The sequence below is a fragment of the Phaseolus vulgaris genome, chromosome 6 (assembly GCF_000499845.2).
Source record: "Phaseolus vulgaris cultivar G19833 chromosome 6, P. vulgaris v2.0, whole genome shotgun sequence".
Lineage (NCBI taxonomy): Eukaryota > Viridiplantae > Streptophyta > Magnoliopsida > Fabales > Fabaceae > Phaseolus > Phaseolus vulgaris.
This window is the reverse complement of record NC_023754.2, coordinates 23026553-23044310: the sequence shown is the minus strand read 5'-3', so window position 1 is coordinate 23044310 and position 17758 is coordinate 23026553. Positions and strand designations below refer to the sequence as shown.

The following is a 17758-nucleotide window of genomic DNA, read 5'->3' as shown; positions in this document are numbered from 1 at the left end:
AGGAAAAAATTAACATAAATAATGAGAAAACTAAATGACTTCCTCTATAGAAAAATAAAAAAGTCTCTTTAATTTAATTCTCATTATATATACTAGTGAAAATCCAGGCACAATAGCGCATTTGTATCCACATTTTCCTCTTTTACTCAACTTTCATAAAGAGTTAAAATTGAAAAACAAAAAATAACATGTAAAAGATGAATGATGAATTGATTAAACAATCTTTTTTTTTCTTCTTATCTGGTTTAAGTCTCTCTTCTTCAAGTTTTTATTTTATTTTTTCATTGCTAGTTTTGATATTAGAGGGTGTGATGATGTTCACGTTAAGTTTATGATTGACTTGATGGTAAACTCAAAAGAATAATGGTTTTACCAAATAATATAATTGTTTGAAATGGAATAAAGAGAGAGATTGAAAATAGATGTTATTTTATTTGATAAGTGAGATTTAGTGTGAAAACTTGTGAGAATGAATATACTCTCTCTTTCTTCTTATTGTTGCCTTAAAATAAGGAATTAAGGAAATAGTGAGAAAGTCCTACATTAATTAATTTAATTTTTTTAAGTAATTAATATAAAATGATAAAATACTTCATTGTACTAATAAAATGAGATATATTAAATAAAAATAAAATAAAATAAATTACATACACTAAAAAAATGATTATAATGAAAAATCACCTTTAAAAAACAATTATAATGAAAAATTATCTCTGTATAGGTAATCCATACACAACATTTTAAAAGTTTGGAGGAGAAAGAGGGTTGGCCACCAGGTGTCCTTATTGTGAAGTTGAATTTCTTGTCAATAATATAATTATCTCTCTTTACTAAGAAACTGAATTTCTAGTCAATAATATAATTATTTATATTAAAAAAAGCTGAAAATTTTATTATAATTTAATTATCGATGAGTTCAAAAATTAAAAAAAAACTTTAGATATATATATATATATATATTATAATTATAACACTATTTTTACTGTATTAATAACAACAATAATATATATTATATTATTTTGACCCTACTAAAATTATTGGCTAATATCTATAAGCGAAATCAAATTTAAATGTTTTTATTTCTAATAAAAAATACTTTTGTATTATCATATCATTAGGTGATAAACTCCTCTAAATAATGTTATTTGAAGAAAAAGTGACCTAATTTTTATTAAGCTCTCTTAGTTGAGCACAGTCACTGATGTGTAAGTAAAGTGAAGATAGAAATGTAGAGTAAAATGTATTTATCTAATGTGTAATTAAGTGTATTTTTTAAAATCTAATGTAAGAAATCTGCACTTATATGAAATCTATCTTCTTGTATATCACTCAACCTACCTAATGATATATTCAAGACATTTTCGTGTTCATTTGTAACATCACACCGTTAACTCTGACAACTAAGTGCAAAACCGTGTCAAGGAAATGCATAGAAATGTTAAATTAATAAAAAAAAATAAGAAAAATCCAAAAACATAAAAGGTCCAATTAAAAACACAATTTATTCTCTAGATCCGATGAGATACGACGGTGCTCATTTATACATCAAACAAACTGTAAAATGGAGTCAAAGGTTGAATAATTGTCATATTTTTTGAGTTTCATTTTTAAAAAATAATTACTTATTATTATTTTTAGTTTTATTAAATTAATTTAAGACGAAATTTAAGAAAAAAAAAAATGCTTTCAACGTGCTCAATTAAAAGCATGTAACTCAAAAAGTCTTAGATTGAAAAAAAACAAATATTTTCAGGTAAAAGTTTCTACAACAATTAGATACATAAATTAATTTAATTTCTAAAATAAGTTTACTTACCATATTAATTGTTTATAAATATTTATGAACCTGCTTACTTAACCATGAGCATTTTTGTTTGGTAGTATTATCCAATGATAAGAGCAATGTACCAAAACGAAGAAGCTCTTTGTATAAATTGCAAAGGGAAGAAGTAAAGTGGAAAAATATGGGATGAGAGCTTCTCCTCTGTAATCATGTATTTTGAAATGAACATCTCATTTTACCAAAACCATACTGTAATTTTCTCTACCTTCACCAACTCTCTCTCCCTTCCTTCTCATACATTGCATTTGCAGCACAGATCATAACTCCTCCTTCCAAACACCCATTATAGTGTAGCTTTTTTCTTAGTTTTTTCCAGGCATATTCCTATTTCCCTTTCCTTGTCCCATTCAAATGCTTGCTCTTTTGCAATGATTAATGACGCTGCTTTCTTTTACACGCCTTTGAGTTTTGACCCACGTTGTCCTTTACTCACTTTCCATTCACTGCTATGTGTTTCAAGTTTGCCCTCAACCTTTCTCTGTTCCCACAGTGAAAGTTTCCATTTTTTTTCTTTTATTGCTTATTCTTCCCAGCATTTTGGTCATTAAGTAATGTATACTCCAACTGGGTTTTGAAGCTTTGTTTATTTAATGTAACTTGTAAGTTTATGTTATGCTTTGCTTTGGGTTAGATGGCGCAACATTGTTGAGTTGTGCTGCCACTGGGGTTCTATTGAAGGGGTTTATTTGCATAAATCTTGTTATAAATCACAATGATGTGTAATTGCTTGTTGATTTTACCATAGGTGTGTAGCGGTTGTTCTTTATTGCTGTGATGCTCGTAGCACATGCGTTGGTGTCTGCCAAGATTAAATAATCTAAGTACTGTGCTGTTGCTGCAAATCTGTACTGTTGTTAAAGCATTAAAAAATATAAATCCTAGTAAGGTTTTGGTTTTTGTCATTGCCTCTGCTTAAAAAACTATGGAAGATACATTTGTTCCGTTTCGTGGAATTAAGAATGACTTTCAAGGGAGATTGATGTGTTACAAGCAAGACTGGATTGGTGGTCTCAGAGCAGGCTTCAGGTACACCTGGCTTATTCTACAAAAAATAGTAAATTATTTTATTAGGAGGGTGTATTTTGATAGCATGACATATATGAAGATAGAAAGTTTTGTTTTTTTGCTAATTCAGTTAGTATTCCTTTGAAATTACTACACTTTTTAAGCAATTCCTGATTACTTCATACTTATTGTTTTGATTGAATGTAACTTGCTACTTAAACTGTTGTTTCTCAGGATATTAGCCCCTACAACGTATATATTTTTTGCATCAGCAATTCCTGTTATTTCGTTTGGAGAACAATTGGAAAGAGACACAGGTACACTGCTTGTTGCTCATATCCATATTTTTCTTGGGTTTTGTCCATGTGTAGAAAATTTGTTTATGTTAAGATAGCTGATTAGATAAATGCAGAGACAGTGATATAGTGTACCTCAAATTTGATGTTCTGTCTTCCAACAATTTGCAGATGGAGTACTCACTGCAGTGCAAACTTTAGCATCTACTGCCTTGTGTGGAATTATACAGTCTATCATAGGAGGCCAGCCTTTACTGATTCTTGGAGTAGCGGAACCAACTGTAATTATGTATACATTCATGTTCAACTTTGCGAAAAGAAGACCAGAATTGGGTTCAAAACTCTTTCTAGCATGGACTGCGTGGTATAGTTCGTTCACTTTCATGTTTGAAGTAGTGTATTCATTTTATATTCTTAGATATAATTTTTTTGACGAGTTACTGTTTGTATGATGCCTTATAAAAGAAACTTAGTTTCCTCATGTATTTACGGGCAGGGTATGCATGTGGACTGCCGCATTGTTGTTCCTATTCGCTATCTTGGGAGCTTGCTCCATCATCAACAGGTTCACTCGCCTAGTAGGGGAACTATTTGGCCTTCTTATTGCAATGCTTTTTATCCAAGAGGCTATTAAAGTAAGAGACATGTTTTAGTTTTCTTTGACAGTAATATTGGCTCATGAGTGCTTTTAGAGCAAATTATTGTGGTTCTAGCCTGAAGTAATGAAAATATAAGATGGTTAGAGGAAAATCAAATCAACTGATAAACATGCTTTCTAATTGGGTTTAACAGGGACTCATCCATGAGTTTCACATACCTGAGAGGGCAAACCCAACATCACCTGAGTTTCAACCTTCATGGAGATTTGGAAATGGCATGTTTTCTTTGGTTCTGTCTTTTGGCCTCCTGTATACAGCATTGAGAAGCCGAAAGGCAAGGTCTTGGCGATATGGATCAGGTAAGACTTGTGAAATGTGAGGTTCCTAGTCATATGTGCATTTGCATCATCAATATAATAGGATTTAAGAAAGCATGAAATTTTCTTTCTCTTATGGTCAATGGTGGATTGTTGATATTAGTTGCTGAAATACTACATTCTTCCATTGAGATGTGCATTTTTTGTTGCAAGAACCATTTAACATAAGGTAAAAAGAAGTACCTTGCATATTTATTGACTTTGCTCTGTACAGTTTGGTGCTTGAAGGATTTTTTTTATTTAATCCTTCCCCGTCCTTTTTTCTTCCGCTTTTAAAACGTACTATGCGACAACTATAAAATAAATTAACAGAAATTCTGGTCTTGAAAGAGAAACTGAATAAGGAACAAGGTTGTTGAGGGGTAATGGATTCAAATTAACTTTTCGTTACATAGAGTTGCTTTTCATGTTACTAAGTTGACTTACTGATCTGTAAAAATATTGCCTAAGGAATATTCCAAAAAATATCTTTAAAGCATAGAACCTTGTCTCAATGAAAAACTTGTTTCTACTCTTAAAAGTTAATTTTGCAAGACGACTTCTCTTTAATGAATAAAGGCTTGAACCTATAACACTTGACCTTTATGACCTTCATAGATCTATCAAATTTGCATTGAAAATGGAAGCGGATCATCTGGAGGTTAAATATGACCAACAGACTAAGGATTTTCTTTTAACATGAAATAACAGAAAAAAATCCTTTCAACTAATGTTTTTTGATAATTTCCCATTATATTTCAGTAGTTCTTAGATTATTTTCCTCTCATTACAGGATGTTTACGAGGCTTCATAGCAGATTATGGTGTCCCGTTGATGGTTCTAGTATGGACTGCCATTTCTTATATTCCAGCTGGAAGTATTCCAAAAGGAGTTCCTAGGCGTCTTTTCAGTCCAAATCCATGGTCCTCTGGTGCATTTGAAAACTGGACCGTCATAAAGGCATGAACTCTTCTGTGGAAATTATTTTATGTTGGGAAATATGATGATTAAATCTCTCTTTCGCTTTTTATATTCTTAGTTCTTCCATTTGAAATTTTTAATAAAATATTCAAAATCACAACAGGACATGCTGAATGTGCCAGTTCTCTATATTATTGGAGCATTTATTCCAGCAACAATGATTGCTGTTCTATATTATTTTGACCATAGTGTGGCATCTCAGCTTGCTCAGCAGAAAGAATTCAATTTAAGAAAGCCACCTTCTTTCCATTATGATTTACTTCTATTGGGCTTCATGGTACATCACCCTCCTTGCTCTTTTTGATCCTTTGCTTTATATAAAATTGCTTAGTTCTTTGACTTTTGAGCAATGCTCTTTCTTTCCCTTGGCACTGATATTGTGTTTGGCCTACTGATCTGTTTGTAAACCGAATGTGATCCTTAGTTGTGACACATGGATGTTACCTGAATGACAGGTTATTATATGTGGTCTAATTGGGATTCCTCCGTCCAACGGTGTTATTCCACAATCTCCAATGCATACCAAAAGTTTAGCTACATTGAAGCACCAGGTAGACATTAATTACAATTGCAGGTTTCCTTTCTCTCATTCTATAAAGATTTACTGAGATAATTGTTGGCAATACACTTTCATGAGTACAATCTTGATTAGGCCCGAAGCGTTTGAGGAGAAAGTAGAAACAGAATACATAGTGATTAAATATGTGCTGTTACTATCATCATATTTATATTTGGGTGATTTGCAGTTACTTAGGAACCGGCTTGTTGCTGCAGCACGAAGTTCTATGAGAAAACAAGAGTGTTTGGGACAAGTATATCGAAGTATGCAAGATGCTTACTGGCAGATGCAAACCCCTCTAGTTCACGAGGAATCTTCCTCACAGGTACATGGGATTGTGGTCTTTTAGTCACTCTCCCCTCCCCCTTTCATTTGTATGACATGCTCACTCTTCAGAACAGGACAACTTGAAGATTGCATCATTGATTTAATGGTTTAACAAACTGAACATATTCCTAATTGTCTCTAGTTCAAACAAGAAGTGGTATATAATGTAGTCATCCACCATTTCCTAAACTTTGTTGACAGGGACTTAAAGAGTTGAAAGAGTCAACAATTCAATTGGCATCAAACATGCGGAGTATAGATGCCCCAGTTGACGAGTCAATATTTGATGTCAAGAAGGAAATTGATGATTTATTACCTGTTGAGGTTAAAGAGCAACGAGTGAGCAACTTGCTCCAGTCTCTGATGGTAGCAGGATGTCTAGCAGCAATGCCTTTCCTGAAAATGATTCCAACCTCTGTGCTATGGGGTTATTTTGCTTTCATGGCCATTGAAAACTTACCTGGCAACCAGTTCTGGGAACGGTGTTTATTACTTTTAACTGCTCCAAGCAGAAGATACAAGTATGAATATGTTATTAAACATGTCCTATCTGTTTTTCTTCTCTTCAGGATATTTAGAGTTGCATTCACTGATGTACCTTGCTTTCTTTTTTACATTGTGAAATAAATAGAGTTCTGGAGGAGTGCCATGAAACTTATGTGGAAACCGTTCCATTCAAGACCATTGCAGTGTTTACAGTCTTCCAGACTGTATACTTGTTTGTTTGTTTTGGTATCACTTGGGTTCCAATAGCTGGGGTTCTATTCCCATTGATGATCATGCTCCTGGTTCCTGTAAGGCAATACATTCTGCCCAAGTTTTTCAAAAGAGCACACCTTCAAGATTTAGATGCTGCAGAATATGAAGAAGTACCTGCTTTACCATTCAACCTAGCTACTGTAAGTGTTCAACACTAGACTCAAGTTCACCTTCTTATTTAGCTACATGCCAGGGGTTTTATTTCTTGGTAAAAAAAAAAGGCGGATCAATGCAAACATACATTCACACTTCCAATGAATGAAATGAAGAAGCAATATTTTGTATAACTAGCATTGAATGTTCATTTGGTGGTTTGAAAGTGTTGAATGTAATGGGCTTAGCCCATAGTTTATATTGTTATTATGTTATTAATTCTGTTATTATTGTCATCTATAAATAAGACACATAGTATTTTACAAAAGGGATATCAATCCTAGATCCATTTTCTTCATTATTAACATGTATCTAGAGCTTAGGGTTACGATTTAATTTTTTTGGGTGAACCCACAGTCAGCCGTCACCCACTGCAGTCGTCACTGTCGGAGCCAACAAAACCTCTCCGGAGTTGCCATCGTTGTTGAAATCTTTCCGGAGTTGTTGTCGCCAGAATCTCGTCGATGTCGCCATTGCCAAAATTTTCATCAGAATCTCGTCGGAGCCCGCTGTTGTTGTTGTCACCAATTGGATATCAAGTAGATCTATGGATCCGTTTCCTACTACTGGGTCCAATCTGTCTCTTACCACTATGTCGTCGACAACTGGGTATGTGGCTTCCTCGGCTGCCACTATGTCCAATCCATCCATCTATACTAATAATGTCAATGTTCATCTTTCTATTGACAAATTGGATGTAACTAATTATGACACTTGGGTCTCGTATATTAAATTATGGCTTAAGAGTCAAGATTATGTTGATCATCTTACCCAATTGTTCGTACTGTTGTTGCAAATGAGGCTTCCCGTTGGTTGAAAATTGATGCTCAATTGTGCATTGTTATTAAATCTACTATTCGCTCATCTTTAAAAAAAATTCGTGTTTTTGAGACGTGTTCAGAAGTTTGGGAACATGCGAAATTATTTTACACCAATGATACCCAACGTCTTTATGGTGTGTCAAAGTCTCCTTACCATTGGTGTTCCCAAACGTCTTGATGGTCCAAGTTCTTCATATTATTGGGCTTACATGGCCTTCTCGATGATTATCCTCATGTTCGTGATCAGATTTTGGGATCTTCTGTTGTTCCCAATTTTACTTCCACTTGTTCTATCCTTTTCTGTGTGTCAGGTAAACACATCACTGATATATCTCTTCCAGTTTATGAATCTTGTGCTTTAATCTCTTAGCGTTATGATCGTACTCGTTATTCCAAGTCGGGAATATGGCGTCACAAGTGTGACCATTGTGGCAAACTTGATCAGTGTTATGTCTTACGTGGTCGTCCTCCTAGATTTGTGTGCAACCTTCTACGATGGACCCTACTTCCCCTGATATCTTAGGTCAACTTGCAATTTTCAATGAATTTCTTAAATGGTATGAGGATCGTTAGAACTCTAGTTCCATTGTTGCACATTTAGGTACACCCTTTGCTGGCCTTACTCACTCCAATTCTCTTGGTCCTTGGGTTTTTTACTCAGGTGTCACTGATCATATTATTGGTAATAAAAAAAAAATTCTCTTGTCTACCTTAGGTTATTTACCAACCATTACCATGGCCAATGGCTTTAGGGTCTCATCCCATGGTGTGTTGATTTTGGCTTAATCCCAAGTCTCACATCGGTGGGTTCATTGTTTGGGAAGGAGGTTTGAGGGTTATAAATTAAACTCTCCTCCTTCACTGTTATATATCCAAATTTGTAATATCTTCTCTCATAATAATAAAAGGGAGTTGTTTTTGCTGTACTCGGATATTAGGCTAAACAGGCCGAATTCCGTTAACAATTTTTGGGTGTGTTTTTTTCCTCTTTATCTCTTTTATTATTCCGCTTTATTTATTCAATATTATTTGTCGGGTAGCCCTGTTAGGGTTTTGTTTTAGTGGGAAAATTACCCGTTTTTCCCAACAAGTGGTATCAAGAGCCGAAGGTTCGCCTTGGGTTGTTTGAAATTATTTGTAATATTGAATATTATATTTTGAGTTTGTAATGGCAAATCAAGAAGAAGAAGCGAAGAATGTATCCAGAGTGTCGGGCTCCTCGTCATCATGGTCGAGGTTCCCGGTGTCCACTTTGACATTGGCGATGGAAATATTTGATGGCACTGGACATTTTGGCATGTGGCAAGGAGAGGTCTTGGACTCTCTTTTTCAGCAGGGTCTTGATATTGCTATTGAAGGAGAGAAACCAAAAGAGGTAGAGGAGAAAGACTGGAGTATCATTAACCGGTTAGCATGCGGAACTATTCGATCCTGCCTGTCCAGAGAGCAGAAGTACGCTGTAAAAAACGAGACTTCTGCACACAAACTATGGAAGGCATTGGAGGACAAGTTTCTGAAGAAGAGTGGTCAGAACAAGCTCCTGATGAAGAAAAGGTTGTTCCGATTTGACTACCAACAAGGTACTACTATGAATGCACACATCACTATGTTTAATCAATTAGTAGCAGACCTGTTGAATTTAGATGTGAAGTTTGAGGATGAGGATTTGGCTTTGATGTTGTTATCATCTCTTCCTGATGAATTTGAACATTTGGAGACTACGCTCCTTCACGGGAAGGAGAATGTGTCGTTAGATGCTATTTGTTCTGCTTTATATAGTCATGAATTGAGAAAGCAAGATAAGATGAAAACCAAATCAATGACATCAGAAGAAGCATTGGTGGCAAGAGGTCGTCAGCAAAGCCAAACAAAGGAGAGAAGAGGGATGTCTAAGTCTAAAGGTCGAGCCGTTGCCAAAGATGAGTGTGCTTTCTGTCATGAGAAAGGACACTGGAAGAAAGACTGTCCAAAACTGCAGAAGAAAGAGAAGGTTCCGCAAGATGCAAATGTTGCAGAATGCAAAAGTGATGTGGAATCAGATATCTCTTTAATTGTCTCGCTTTCAGCATCATCGTATCCAGATGAGTGGATATTGGATTCAGGTTGTACTTATCATATGTGTCCCATTCGGGATTGGTTCTTTGAATTTCAAGAACTCGATGGCGGAGTTGTTTACATGGGAAATGATAATCCATGTAAGACAGCTGGGATAGGTTCAATCAAGCTGCAGAATCATGATGGATCCACCAGAATTTTGCGCGATGTACGGTACGTGCCAAAGTTGAAGAAGAATCTCATCTCATTGGGGGCTTTAGAATCTAAAGGCCTAGTCGTGACGATGCAAGATGGAATTCTTAAAGCAACTTCAAGAGCACTGGTGATGTTGAAAGGCGTGATGAAGAACAATTTGTATTACTATCAAGGTAGTACAGTGGTGGGGACAGTAGCGGCAACAACTTCTAGCTCTAAGAAGGATGCTGAGGCAACGAAGTTGTGGCATATGAAATTGGGACATGCTGGAGAGAAATCCTTGCAAATTCTTACCAAGCAGGGATTGTTGAAAGGTACGAAGGCTTGCAAACTTGAATTTTGTGAGCATTGTGTTCTGGGAAAACAACGAAGAGTGAAGTTTGGCACTGCAATTCACAATACCAAGGGTATTCTGGATTATGTGCATTCAGATGTGTGGGGACCTGCCAAGACTCCGTCAATCGGAGGTAGGCATTATTTTGTCACTTTTGTGGATGATTTTTCCAGGAGAGTTTGGGTGTTTACTATGAAGAACAAAAATGATGTGCTTGAAATTTTCCTTAAGTGGAAAGCTGAAGTTGAAAACCAGACAGAAAGGAAGATTAAGGTTCTCCGAACAGACAATGGAGGAGAATACAAGAGTGATCCGTTCCTGAAGGTATGCCAAGATTGTGGCATAGTTCGGCACTTCACTGTTAGAAAAACACCACAGCAGAATGGGGTGTCAGAGCGTATGAACAAGACACTTGTGGAGAAAGTTCGTTGTATGTTGTCTAATGCTGAGTTAGACAGAGAGTTTTGGGCTGAGGCTGTGACATACACTCAACATCTCGTCAATCGTTTGCCATCATCTGCTATAGATGGCAAAACCCCATTAGAGGTATGGTCTGGAAAACCTGCAACTGATTATGATTCTTTGCATGTTTTTGGTTCTATTGCATATTATCATGTGATTGAATCAAAGTTGGATCCACGGGCAAAGAAGGCTCTTTTCATGGGCTTTAGTCCTGGAGTGAAGGGATACCGTTTGTGGTGTCTAGAGGCAAAGAAGACGATTATCAGCAGGGATGTTACCTTTGATGAATCTGCCATGTTAAAGAAGGTAAATCCAGAAGGAGTTGATAGTACTCCGCAACAGGTGGAGTGTGCCCGGAAACAGGTGGAGTTTGAGCAGACAGTGGTGATCCCAACAAGAAATACCACAAGTGACTCTCCTATGGCAGAAGAAGAGTCAGATGAGGAAGAGGTTCCTACCCAAGAATCTCAACAACAATCAGCGCCAATTGCAGTTAGAAGACAGAAACGAGATATTCAGAAGCCTGCTCGTTTCATGGATATGGTTGCCTATGCACTTCCAGTTGTTGATGACATTCCATCCACTTACCCAGAAGCCATTCTGAGTTCAGAGAGTGGTAATTGGGCAGGTGCGATGGAAGAGGAGATGCAGTCTTTGAAGAAGAACAAGACGTGGAAGCTGGCACAATTACCGAAAGGTAAGAAGGCAATTGGGTGCAAATGGGTATTTGCAAAGAAAGAAGGATTTCCTAATAAAGAAGATGTTCGCTACAAGGCAAGGTTGGTTGCTAAAGGCTTTGCTCAGAGGGAGGGAATTGATTATAATGAGGTATTTTCTCCAGTTGTTAAACATTCCTCCATTCGAATTTTGTTGGCCTTGGTAGCACAGTTGAATTTGGAGCTTGCTCAACTTGATGTAAAGACCGCGTTCCTACACGGTGATTTGGAGGAGGAAATCTATATGACTCAACCAGAAGGATACAAGGTTGATGGTAAAGAAGATTGGGTTTGTAAACTTAGCAAATCGTTGTACGGACTGAAACAATCTCCGAGACAGTGGTACAAACGATTTGATAAGTTCATGAAGGATCAGAAGTACAAGAGAAGCAAATATGATCACTGTGTGTATTTGCGCAGACTTGAAGATGGTTCCTACATTTACTTACTCTTATATGTTGATGATATGCTGATTGCAGCAAAGAGCCAAGTTGAGATTGACAGGTTAAAGGCTCAGTTGAGCAAAGAGTTCGAGATGAAGGATTTGGGGGAAGCCAAGAAGATTCTCGGCATGGAGATAAACAGGGACAGAGAGAGGGGAAAACTTTGGCTGTCACAGAAGCAGTATTTGCAGAAGGTACTACAACGTTTTGGTATACACGAAGATACAAAACCTGTAAGTACCCCACTTGCTCCTCATTTGAAATTGAGTAGTCGTTTATCTCCGACGACTGATGAAGAACGAGAATACATGGCGAAAGTCTCATATGCAAATGCAGTTGGAAGCTTGATGTATGCAATGGTTTGTACAAGACCGGATATTTCACAGGCTGTGAGTGTTGTTAGCAGGTACATGCATGATCCGGGCAAGGGTCATTGGCAAGCTGTGAGATGGATTCTACGGTACCTCCAAAATACCTTAGATGTTGGATTGACATTTGAGCAAGATGAATCACTTGGTCAATGCATAGTTGGATATTGTGATTCTGATTATGCAGGTGATTTGGATAAGCGACGGTCTACAACTGGCTATTTGTTCACTTTAGCAAAAGCGCCAGTTAGTTGGAAGTCTACCTTGCAGTCTACGGTGGCTTTGTCTACGACAGAGGCAGAGTATATGGCGATTACAGAGGCTGTGAAGGAAGCAATTTGGCTTCATGGGTTGCTTAAAGACTTGGGAGTTGGTCAGAAACAACTTGAGTTATATTCTGACAGTCAGAGTGCTATTCATTTAGCAAAGAATCAAGTCTTTCATGCACGGACGAAGCACATTGATGTTCGTTATCACTTTGTGCATGAGATTCTCGAAGAAGAGGAGATTGTTCTCCAGAAGATTCACACTACGGAGAATCCCGCAGATATGCTCACCAAGGTGGTTACAAGGACCAAGTTTGAACACTGTTTAGACTTGGTTAATATCTTGCACATTTGAAGTTGGAGCCCGGAGGCACAAATTTGAAGCACTGCAAAGTTTGTTTTTGTTATGTTTTGAGAAGATTTGTTTTAGGTGGGACTTGAAATTAAGCCAAGGTGGAGATTTGTTGATTTTGGCTTAATCCCAAGTCTCACATCGGTGGGTTCATTGTTTGGGAAGGAGGTTTGAGGGTTATAAATTAAACTCTCCTCCTTCACTGTTATATATCCAAATTTGTAATATCTTCTCTCATAATAATAAAAGGGAGTTGTTTTTGCTGTGCTCGGAGATTAGGCTAAACAGGCCGAACTCCGTTAACAATTTTCGGGTGTGTTTTTTTTCCTCTTTATCTCTTTTATTATTCCGCTTTATTTATTTAATACTATTCTCTTGTCTACCTCAGGTTATTTACCAACCATTACCATGGCCAATGGCTTTAGGGTCTCATCCCATGGTGTTGGTACTATTCATCTTCCTTCTTTATCTATTGATAATGTTCTTTATGTTCATGTGTCTCCCTTTAACTTATTATCCATTAGTCGTCTAACTCGTTCCCTTGATTGTGTTATTTCTTTTACCAAAGATTTTATTTGTTTACCGGACCGGAGTTCGGGACGGATGATTGACATCAGATGTGAGTCTCATGGTCTTTATGTTCGTAGGTGGTAAAGACCATGAGACTCACATCTGCACATGTTGACACAGTTATGGATTCTCCATCTTTAATTCATGCTCAGCTAGGTCATTCTAGTCCTGCCAAGATGCAACACCTTGTTCCAAGTGTGTCCAAAGTGTCTAGTTTGTCTTGTGAGTCATGTCATTTAGGTAAACACAGTCGCAATTCTTTTCCTAGTAGTGTCTCACAACGTGCTTCATCCCCTTTTGCTTTAATTTACTCTGACATTTGGGGACCAAGTTGTGTTAAGTCTAATTTGGGGTTTCAGTGTTTTGTTACTTTTATTGATGAATATTCAAGACGTACTTGGTTATTTTTAATAAAATCACGTTCTGAGTTGTTTACTATATTTCAATCTTTTTATAATAAAATTAAAAATCAATTTGGTGTTTCAATTCGAACCTTACGTAGTGATAATGCCCGTGAATGTCTTTCTCATTCTTTTAACACTTTTATGAAATCTCATGACATTCTTCATCAAGCCTCATGTGTTTATACCCCCCTTAACAAAATGGGGTGACTGAGTGCAAGAATAGACACCTTGTTGAAACTACTCGTACTATGTTACTTCATGATGACGTTCCTCAACGATTTTGGGGTGATGTTGTTCTTAGTGCATGTTATCTAATTAATCGTAAGCCATCCTCGATTTTAGAGAATAAAATTTCTCATTCTATTTTAATTCCTCATGAACCTCTCCATCCCTTACCACCTTAAGTTTTTGGGTCTACATGTTATGTTCACAATTTTTGTCCTAGTATAGATAAATTATCTACTAGGTCACACAAATGTGTTTTCTAGGGTTTACTAGATCTCAAAAAGGATGTAAATGTTTTTCACTCTCACTTAACCATTATTTAATTTTTTGCATATGTCATTTTCACTGAGTCTTCTCTTTATTTTAAGTATTTATCTTCTCCACTTGTGTCTCCATCTGAACAAGTACATATTCCAGTTGTCTTTGATCCTCTTGTACCTAAAGATTCTCCTCCTCCACCACCTCTTCTAGTTTACAGTCGTCGTCAGTCTTCCCATCGTCCAAAGGATGACTCTTCTAGTGTCATATCCTTTGTCCCTCCCGGCTCCAATAGTTGAACCTGATATTCCCATTGCCATCCGTAAAGGTATACGTTCTACCCGTAATCCCTCCCCACATTATAATGCTTTAAGTTATCTTAACCTTTTTATACTTGCCTTTCATCTATTACTTGCCTTAGCTCATCCTGGTTGGCGTCAAGCCATGCTTGATGAAATGAGTGTGGTTCAGCATAATGGAACTTGGGACCTCGTTTCTTTACCTTTTGGAAAATTTGTTGTTGGCTGCGGATGGGTCTTTGCTATTAAAATTGGTTCTGATGGTACTATTGATCGTCTCAAAGCTCGTCTTGTGACTAAGGGTTATACCCAAATTTTTTGGATTAGACTATGGTGATACTTTTTCTCCAGTAGCAAAGATGACTTTAGTTTGCTTATTCATAGCCATGATTGCTCTTCAACAATGGTCTCTTTATCAACTGGATGTCAAAAATGTATTTCTACTGGGGATTTGCATGAAGAAATTTATATAGAGCAACCTTCCTGCTTTATTGCTCAAGGGGAGTCTTCTGGGTTAGTATGTCGTCTTCACAAATCCTTATATTGTCTCAAGCAGTTTCCCAGAGCTTGGTTTGAAAAACTTAGCAAAGTTGTTCAACAGTTTGGTATGACTCGCAGTGAAGGAGATCATTCGGTTTTTACCGTCACTCGGGTGTTAGGTGTAGTATATGATGATGGCATTGTTCTTACATGCAGTGGTTAGCATGACATCTTACAAGTATAAGAACACCTTTGTCAACATTTTCAGACCAAAGATCTTGGCAAACTTAAATATCTCTTAGGGATTGGTATTGTTATTTCTGAAAGGAAGTATGCATTGGATATTTTGGAAGAAACTGGATTAATGAATTCAAAATCTGTTGAGATACCTATGGATCCTAATGACAAACTCCTACCTAGTCAGGGGGAGCTTTTCTCAAATCCTGAGAAGTACTGAAGAGTAGTTGGAAAATTGAGCTATCTTACTGTCACTCGTCCAGATATTTCATTTGTTGTTAGTGTGATGAGTCAATTCCTTAATTCCTCATGTGTTGATCATTGAAATGCAGTCATTCGTATATTGAAATACATTAAATGTTCTCCTTGAAAAGGTTTGTTATATGGTCACAATAATCATACTAGAGTTGTATGTTATTCAGATGCTTATTGGGCAGGGTCTCCGTCTGATAGAAGATTTACTTTCAGATATTTTGTTTCTATTGGTGATAATTTAATTTCTTGAAAGAGTAAGAAACAAAATGTTGTGGCAAGATCTAGTGCTGAAGTGGAATATAGAGTTATGACTTCATCTACTTATGAGTTTGTCTGGCTTAAACAGTTACTCAAAGAATTGTAATTTGGAGAAGTCAATCAAATAACACTCATTTGTGATAATCAGACTGCTCTTCATATTAGCTCAAATCCCGTCTTTCATGAAAGGACTAAACATATTAAGATTGATTGTCATTTTATTCTAGAAAATATTGTGTCTGGAGACATCAAGACTGAATTTGTTAATTTGAATGATCAATTAGTAGATATTTTCACTAAATCATTACGAGAGCCTAGAATTGATTATATTTGTAACAAGTTTGGTACATATGATTTATATGCATCAGTTTGAGGGGAAGTGTTGAATGTAATGGGCTTAACCCATAGTTTATATTATTATGTTATTATGTTATTGATTCTATTATTATTCTCATCTATAAATAAGGACCTCTATGTGTGTATTTTACATAAGGGATATCAATCCTAGATCCATTTTCTTCATTCTTAACACTTACGTTTCTTTTATGATGCTTCCTCTATTTGTGTAGGAAGGGAACCTGAGCAAGACTACTTCCTTTGCAGATGATGGAGAGATTCTAGATGGAATAATCAGTAGAAACAGGGGTGAGGTAAGACATGTTTGCAGTCCTAAGGTGATGAGCTCCACTCCAATCCTATCTCAAGAGTTAACTAGTCTTCCAAGTCCAAGATAAAATATATAGCCTCAGAGGGAATCAAAGCCATCAAGGTGTTGGAAGAGGACCATTTAGCCCTGAAGAAGCTACTTCGTCCAATTTGAGCAAACCAGGATGAATATTCATACATCCTTCTCATGGTTCTTAATTATGCGTGTACTACAAGGATTCTTTATCAATGTTTAGTGGCATAAATCCATAAAACATGTATGTTTTCATGTAGTTTTTAGGAATTGATTTATAAGGAGCATTGATTATTATTTAATTTTAGAATTAGGTTTTAGATTTTTATTTATTAGGGTTTTGTCTACAAAAGCTGGACAATTAAATTTCTATAGAAAATAATGATTAATTTTGTAGTTCGGTCCTTAACTAGAATTACTCCATTGTATTTAATTTAAATTAGAATTGTAAATTAAATCTAAGAAAATCAACCACCTAAAAATCAATTCAGGATTAAATTAAAAATATTTAACTAAACAAATTCAATTATATCTCAACATTAAAAAGTGAACATTTAGATTCATAAAACAATAAATATCGATCAATGTACTAAAAATTATACTAGAAAATTAAAACTCATAACAAATATAATAAAATATATAAAACTAAATTGTATAAATAAAGATAAAATGGAATTTTAAGAGTTGATTATAAATATAAAATTTTAAAAATGATTTAGGAGCTTACAAAGTAAATGAACAAAAGTTCTATATATAGTATATACCAGTACTGAAGTTGTAGAAAAACTATTAAAAAATTACTAAAGCAAAATAATATATTATATATAATATTTTATTTCGTGTCATGTTTTCACTTAGTGCAATGAAAATTGTATTTAACATTATGTAAACTGGGTTAGATTTTTTTTTCTGAATTTATAAAATTAAATTTGACGCTTTTATTTTAAAATGTCCAATTTTTATCTCAAATTTAGAAATGACGCAATGTTATATTCATCCAAAATAAAGCTAATGTCGATAAAGATACACACTTTAAATTTCGTTAAAGTATGTAACAATTAGTGACAATTTTTAATATTTGTCATACTTGTAAATTTTAATTAACAAAAACATTATAAAGTATTAAGAGTATAAAATAATTTTAAAAATTGTCATTTTAAAATAGTGACTGTACGAATTACAATTTTATCTGTCAATATTTTA

General features: G+C 35.6%; 1 pseudogene; it reads left to right on the top strand.

The window, feature by feature from the left end:
- The first annotated feature begins 1956 nt into the window (after positions 1-1956).
- Positions 1957-16951, top strand: LOC137831971 (probable boron transporter 2; annotated as a pseudogene).
- The last annotated feature ends 807 nt before the right edge of the window (positions 16952-17758 follow it).